General features: G+C 49.1%; 1 long non-coding RNA gene across 1 annotated transcript in view; it reads right to left on the bottom strand.

The window, feature by feature from the left end:
- LOC132591738 (uncharacterized) overlaps positions 1-7,248 on the bottom strand; it is a 55,398-nt gene extending 48,150 nt beyond the window's left edge. Inside the window, exon 1 of the long non-coding RNA XR_009557168.1 lies at positions 5,902-7,248. This is a non-coding gene — a long non-coding RNA (uncharacterized LOC132591738). The remainder of the gene's footprint in view (positions 1-5,901) is intronic.
- Positions 7,249-7,357: the final 109 nt, after the last annotated feature.

Raw genomic sequence — 7,357 nt, forward strand, 5'->3', positions numbered from 1 at the left:
TTGTGTTATTGGCAGAAGAAAAGTGACTGCGGGTGGGAAACGGCTATAATTTGGGGAGTGGATCTTGTGCTGGCAGTGGATCTTGTTTGGTATGTGGTTTATGCAGCTGGCTGAACCCCAAACCCTCTAGGTATAAAGGCCTCAGGTCCTAGCAGTCACCTTTGCCCCTTCCCTTTTCATCCCCAGCTGGGAAGCTCCTTCCCTCCCATGACAGGAAGTTCATTGTTGAGGTCCCGGGATCTGCCAGACAATAAAGGAAGCAGCTGCTACCATGGCAATGATGTGTGACATAAGCAAAACTTGCGCCATAATGGGTGTGGGGATATGTCCCAATTCACGGTCTCCTTGCTGTCATGGGAACGGGGAACTGTGCTAGCCGGGCTCCTCTCTCTGGTCTCCTCCCACTGCAAGTCCCGACTGCTTCCCTTCAGCATGCCACAGCAAGGGGTGAAGGAAACAAGGTCACTGGGTACACCACCTGCCTTTACCTGTAGCGAAGCCTCAGATGCACTTAGCCCGACAGCCACAGAGGCACAACCACACAAAACAACACTTCCCAGAAAGACACACGGTCACAGAACGTATGTGACACACTGCACGGGAGGTAATGCATGGGCAATTATCAAAACCGTGGAAATAGTTATCCTAAAAGATGTACAGGGCAAAATGGACAGAAGTATGTGGTACTCAAGGTAAAGGTAAAGGGACCCCTGACCATTAGGTCCAGTAGTGACCGACTCTGGGGTTGTAGCGCTCATTTCGCATTATTGGCCGAGGGAGCCGGTGTACAGCTTCCAGGTCATGTGGCCAGCATGACAAAGCCGCTATTTATCTACTTGAACTTTGACGTGCTTTCGAACTGCTAGGTTGGCAGGAGCTGGGACCGAGCAACGGGAGCTCACTCCGTCGCAGGGATTCGAACCGCCGACCTTCTGATCAGCAAGCCCTAGGCTCTGTGGTTTAACCCACAGCGCCACCTGCGTCCCTACTACATACAGCAAAACTCATAAATCTGAGCGGTTGCACAGTTTTCAGAAATGTATACACGTGTACATAGCCTGAGAACTTGGGGATCCAAGTCCACAAGCACAAAACATAGGGCTGCAATAACAGAGTGCCAGTCACAAGCCCAAGGTATGTGTGCGTACACACAGAGACACACTATATGCAATTCAGTGAGACATAACACACACGCTACTTGCTATGTTACAGAAAATGGATGCATTAAAACATAAAACAGATTTGTATGCCACTCCTCTTCTGTAACACATGCACACCACATATGCATTCAAGGCCAGATGCGCGCACACACACAGAGCACTAAACAAACATTTGTATGTGCACATTAGAAAGTAGTGTACAGCTTTTATGGCAAACACACTGCATATAACAGAATGGGGGTTCTAGGGGATCCAAGTATACAGAGAGAAGGAGGGAAGGATTGGGTTGAGCTCTCTTGTGTGTGCGTGCATGCCTGTGTGCTGTGTTTCACCTCCCTCCTCCTCGCTGCTATCTGGACTACAGCCTGGTGGTGGCTGCGGTCACGAAGGGAGGGGGGATTGCCTCGCCCAGTGCATGAGTCACAGAGAGCAGACTTCCCTTCCCAGCAGGGCCCTGGGCTCAGCCACTTGCCTGCCGGGAAAGGCTCTGTATGCTAGCCGGGGTCAGAGCCGTGGCTGCTCTGAAGTGGGCATTGGCAAGGGCGGGAGAGGGGTCTCTGGTGAGAACATCTGTTGGGCGAGGAGGAGGAAGAGGAGGAGGAGGCGGAGAGATATGCGTGGAAGAGTTTTGATCCTAGTCCAAGCACTCTTGTTTTTTGGACAGCCCAAAGACATATTTTACTGTCTCTTGGCTACAACTGTTTTCACTGCAAATGCTCTCCCACAGCGGCCAAACAGTTATGGATTTCTTGGCTCTAAGGAAGGAGCAATTCGGGAAGACATCTCCATCTCATCCTCACTCATGTGTAGTATAGTGGTTAGAGCCAGTGTCGGACTAGGAAGACGAGGGTACAAATCCCCACTCAACCATGAAGCTCACTGGGGGACCTTGGGTCAGTCCCTGCCTCTTAGCCTAACCTACCTCACAGGATTGTTGTGAGGTGTAAATGAGTCAAGGGAGAACCATGTACATCACCTTCAGCTCCTCGGGGGGAGGAAAAACAGTGGGATATGAATGCAATAAACAGATAAAAGTGCATCCTAGATGTGCTCCAAAAGTAGGTATGACAGATTGACAGAATAACAACCCTGTTCAAAATAAGGGAAAGTAGTCCATGCCTCATTGCCTTAGTCCTCCTCTCCTTCCCCCAACACCTGCTAATCTCAGACTACAAGATCCTGCCCTATGCAGATCCCAACCTAAACAGGGGCATTGAATGGTCCAGAAATGGGGGGGTGACTTTATTGTTGGATTATTTTTGTAGTTCCCTGTTTTGACCTTGGGGACAGCCCCAAATTGACTCTGTCCGCCCCTCACTGCCAGCTGGGAAATCCCAACTGGAGACTAAAGCAGAGGCCTCGCTGTGCTAGGTTCATTCAGCTGTGTCCTTCTGGGACAGCTGCCTCCAAAGAAGGTCCACCAAGGGACGTAACAAGATAGGAAGCTGCCCCATACCAGGTTAGACCATTGCTCCATCTAGCTCAATACTATGCCGACAGGCAGCAGCTTTCCAGGCCTTCAGAGAGGGACTTCTCCCTGCCCTACCTGGAGATGCTGGGGATTGAACCTTGGACCTTCTACCACTGAGGTACAGCCCTTCCCCAACTCACACATTCCCCACCCCTCTCTTTCTCCTTTGGGTCTGCTTTTTCCCTTCCCACCCTCTCTGGCCCTACAGCATCCCTTGCCCCTAAACATGCTCTGGATCTCTCTGATCTGGACACTGGCACCTGGCTGTGTCCCTCCCTTGCCCAGGCTGTAATTAGCAGCTATTAAAGGTCATTAGCAAACTGGGAGTTAATGACCAGGTAGGAGCAACTTGGCTTCAGCACTGGGGTGTTGGCTTGTCTACCTGCCTGTTTACAGCTTTGCCAGCTGCTGGAATACCACCGCTAAGCAGAGACCAGACGGAACAGATGACGCCTTGAGTTGGTTGGGAGGGAGGGAGGGATGCTTGAGAGGCAGTTCTGTAAGGCTGTAAGGAGCCTGGGCTGGCTGCAGACTTCTGAGGCCCAAGGAGTGGGCATAGAAAAGAGAGTGGATTTGGGGGGATCTTGGGCTGCGGGTGCCTATCTCCACTTAGAACCAGCCCTCACCCTAGCATCCTACTGTGGCACAAAGGGAGTGGAGTATCCTGCTTCTCAAGTCATGTAACCTCCAAGCCCAAACACATTGGCTGGGAGCTGGGGTACAAGCCCCAGAATTCTGGCTCATTGCCCAGCCAGCCATTTCTGCTTTTCCTGCTCCCTAAAATTCCCTGGCTGCTCTTCGTGGAATTAATCACTTCCTGTTCCAGAGCTGGGTGTTGTTCCGTACTGTCCGAATGGGTAATGCACCACACTTCAGAGGCAATTGTAGACCAGTGCTAAGCAATGAATTGCTATATAAATATATTCTAAGACATCCAACCTCTTCTCTTGTTTTCCCATTCCCTGCAACCAGAGAGATTGCTTCAAAGCAGCCAAAGTATCTAAAACAATGACAGCTAAGGACCCTTTTCCTGACCTCTGACTCCCATTCCTAAATATTCTTCCTCCCCTGTTGTGCCTCCCCTGTTTGCTTTTCTGTGAAATCATCTGTTTTTAAGTGTGGGCGGCTTCTCCAACTAGGACGTGCCTAGAGCAAAACAGCTGCCAAGGAACTGCACGCCAGAGACAGGGTGTGTGTATATGTGCACAGAGAGGGCGATATACGTGGTGTGGGGTTTGTGATAGGGTGAATTGTCAAAGCCTGCAGAGGGTAGGTGGGAGTATGTAGGGGTATACTAACTACAGCCTGTAGGTGTGTTTGGGGGGGTGAGGAACACTCGGTGTAAAGCATGGCACAGCGTATGTTTAGCGCATAGTGCACGTTTGGCTGAAAACAGTGTTGCTTTTATGTTCTGCAAATGTGCAGAGAGTGGTGGTGCATTGCAAGCAACTGATGCAGAATGTGGAAGGTCTTGTCTTTGGGTAGTGTGTGGAAAAGTGCATCTGTGTATGTACTGTCTATAACATGCTATAAAACATGAGCGTCCTCAGAGCTGTCAGAAAGCATGTTTGTTTACAAGCTATCTGAAGAAAGATGAGAGCAAAAGTGTGTGTGCAAGTGAACATGCACAGGTGTGTGAGAATGTCTGAGGAGGGGCAGTAATAATACGATTCCGTGCTCGCTTGTAAATACTCATTCACCTGGTTGCTTGCGGTAAAAAATGCTTCCAGGCAACTAGTGAGGGATGTTTACAGCACTTGTTTCTTTTACACCACAAATCACTAATCCAGTAACTCTCTGGTCAGGGTAGCAAGTAAAAAATAATAAGAAATGTTACGGATTAATAATTTTAGTTGACTAGAATTTGCAAGGCTGAGTAAGGCATGCTGTGCAAGTTTCATCTCCCTTGCGTACAAGGAAATCCTTGCCAGAAAGTCCCACTCTAGACACCCCATTTGTGGATTTGGGCAGATTTCCCTGTCAACATAAAGCCCTGAAGGATGCCAAGACTTGCCTGAACAGTAAGGAGTATTACAGTGTGGTTAGGCAAGGGAGGTTGGAAGACAGAGAATTGCCAGTTCTTGGAGGGAGGGGGAGGCCCAAAGATAAATGCCATATTAAAAATGCCATATAAAAACAAATAAAACTTAGAATTAAAAAACAACAACTAAATATCATATAAAAACAAATTAGACTGAGAATTTTAAAAAAAGCTGGTGGCAATCCTGTTGGGGTTGAACGCTGTAAAGAAACACAAAGAACGGGGTTGAGGAATGGGTTCAAGAAGCTGCTGAGGCCCTGGTTTGTGGCTGAGGTGGGATTTGAACTGGGGATTAATTCATTCATTACTTTTCAGTCCCACATTTATTTCCTCTAAGGAGCTCAACGTGGAGTACGGCAAGTACATGGTTCTCCCACTCCATTTTATCCTCACAACAACCCTGTTAAGCTGAGGATCCATGACTGATCCAAGCTCACCCAATGAGCTTCATGGCTGAGTGGGAATTTGAAGAACCTCGGTCTACCAGGTCTTAGTCCAACACACTAACCACCACACAGGCTCTGGGTCATGGTTCACACTCCTCCTTGCCAGTCTGCTACATCAACTCTCAGAGAACAGTGGCGGTGCTCAAGACTGAAGGCCACCCCAAACCAGCAGAAGCACAACATGGACAAAAACAGTCCATGTTCCTTCCTTACAGCCACAGGGCAAGTTTGGTGAAGCAGAACTGACCTCCTGCTAGCCCTGGATGGGTTAATACAAGGCCGTCCCAGGAAGGGAAGCTGGGAGCAGACGGTGTCTGAGTTGCTCCTGAGTCACATAGGCCGATAACACGTTTCCACCCAAGGCAGCCAAAATAACCCGGCTGGGAACTTTCCCACATGGAGTTTGTTTTTCATCTCCGCGGTTGCATGAGGCGGGGGATGTGAGAGAATAAAACACAAGGCTCCTGTTGAGGAGGCATACATTTGCCAAATGCTCCTCGGCAGCTAGTGTGGCACAATAGGCAGGAGTGTTGGGCTGGGGTGTGAGAAGCAAAAAGTCTCATCGCTACTTAATGATGAAGCAAACTGGGTGGCCATAAGAGAATGGCAATCTTTCAGCCTATCCTACCTCACAGGTCTGCTTTGGGATAAAAACACAGTGCTATATAGGTGCCTTGGAAAGGTGATATGCACATGTAAGAAATCAATGTATCTCACACACCCAATATGGTTTCCCTTAAATAAGAACTTAAAACACCAACAAGCTCCAAACCCAGGACTTACCTAAAATGTGAGGATTTCCTGATAGCTGGTAAGTCTGTCTGGGTCAGGTGGGAGAACCTTAGGCCTGGAGGTCAAATGTGGCCCTTTATCCGTCTTCTGAACTGTCCCCAAGCCATGCCCCTCTTCCACACTATCTTCACAAGTTTTTGCCTGACTGGAAAGTGCTCTTGAACTGTAAAGATGGCCCTTGCTTGCCTAGATGGAGAGATGTGTGTATATAAATCTCTGCCTTTGGCATGCCTAGAATGTGGCTTACTGAACAAGGCAAAGAATCACACCCACAACCCTACCTACTTGCCTCTGGCCCCTCTCAGCAATGCAAGTGGCCCCCAGAAATTTGTCCGTGAGAGAATGTGGCCCTCAGGCTGATTAAAGTCCCCCCTCCCCCAACCTAGACCCATTTGGATAGTTTTTGTTCTGCAGTACTTTGTAGTGTTTGAAAGACTGTGCTGGCTAATCCTATGCAGGAATTAGTCCAACCCAGTTCAATGGGACTTACTCTCCAGTAAGACAGTAGTCCTGTGCTCTCTGTACACCACAGTTGTGGGTTGTGACTGGGTATATCAGCAAATAAGTTTGGATGTCAAAGGGGTAATATTTAAAAACAAAACTATACAGCAGGAAGAGTGTGGCTTTTGGAACCACGGGTAAATAAATGCTACCTAGCAGCATTGTGTGGCCCATCAGGGGTTAAGAAATAGACGAGGCAAGGAGAGTGAATAAAGAGTAAGACAGGATTTGAGTCCTTTTCCTTAGACTGCAACACTCTCGATTCAGCCTCAGCAGCTGGGATATGAAACAGGCAATGTCCTTCCGCCTTCTTCTTGCCCATATAAAATGAAACTCCTTGGCAGCAGTAGGCATGAAAGTTATTCCTTCGAATCACAGACACACACACACAAACAAACATACACAAGCTTTGCATAGCTGGCATCGCCCATGTCGTTTCCTTTACGGTAGCAGCCTCAAATGAAGGCACACTGCTGTCCCCCGGCGGGGGCTCGTGGTCCTGCAGCGCCGGGTGCTGAAACATCCGTTCCCTCATAGCGCCCCCTTTCATTTCGCATCAATCCAGTTTCAAAACACTTCTTCCCCTGTTAAGAAAGTCGGCTGTTTGTTGTCACACACAGTACTAGAGAGTCTTCGGCATGTATGCTGCGTCTCGGTGCGGAGCTGGAACGGCCCGGAAAACTGAGAATTCCTGGAATTCCTTTTCAACACGTGTAGGACAAATCATAGGGAAACGTGACCATGAGCATGTGCAGAGTTCATTTTCACCGAGCGGCCCCCACGCTTAAAAAGTAAGGCAGCTGGCATGCCTCCCAGGTGGCACTGAACCTCCTCGGTTTCTGCCCCCCCCCGCCGCCCCAGGAGTGAAGCACCGACCCCACCCACGAGCGATCACCTTCGCCATATACAGTCATAAGCGCTCGTCTGACGCCCCCTCGCTCGTCCT

This window comes from Zootoca vivipara, chromosome 2 (genome assembly GCF_963506605.1).
Source record: "Zootoca vivipara chromosome 2, rZooViv1.1, whole genome shotgun sequence".
Taxonomy (NCBI): domain Eukaryota; kingdom Metazoa; phylum Chordata; class Lepidosauria; order Squamata; family Lacertidae; genus Zootoca; species Zootoca vivipara.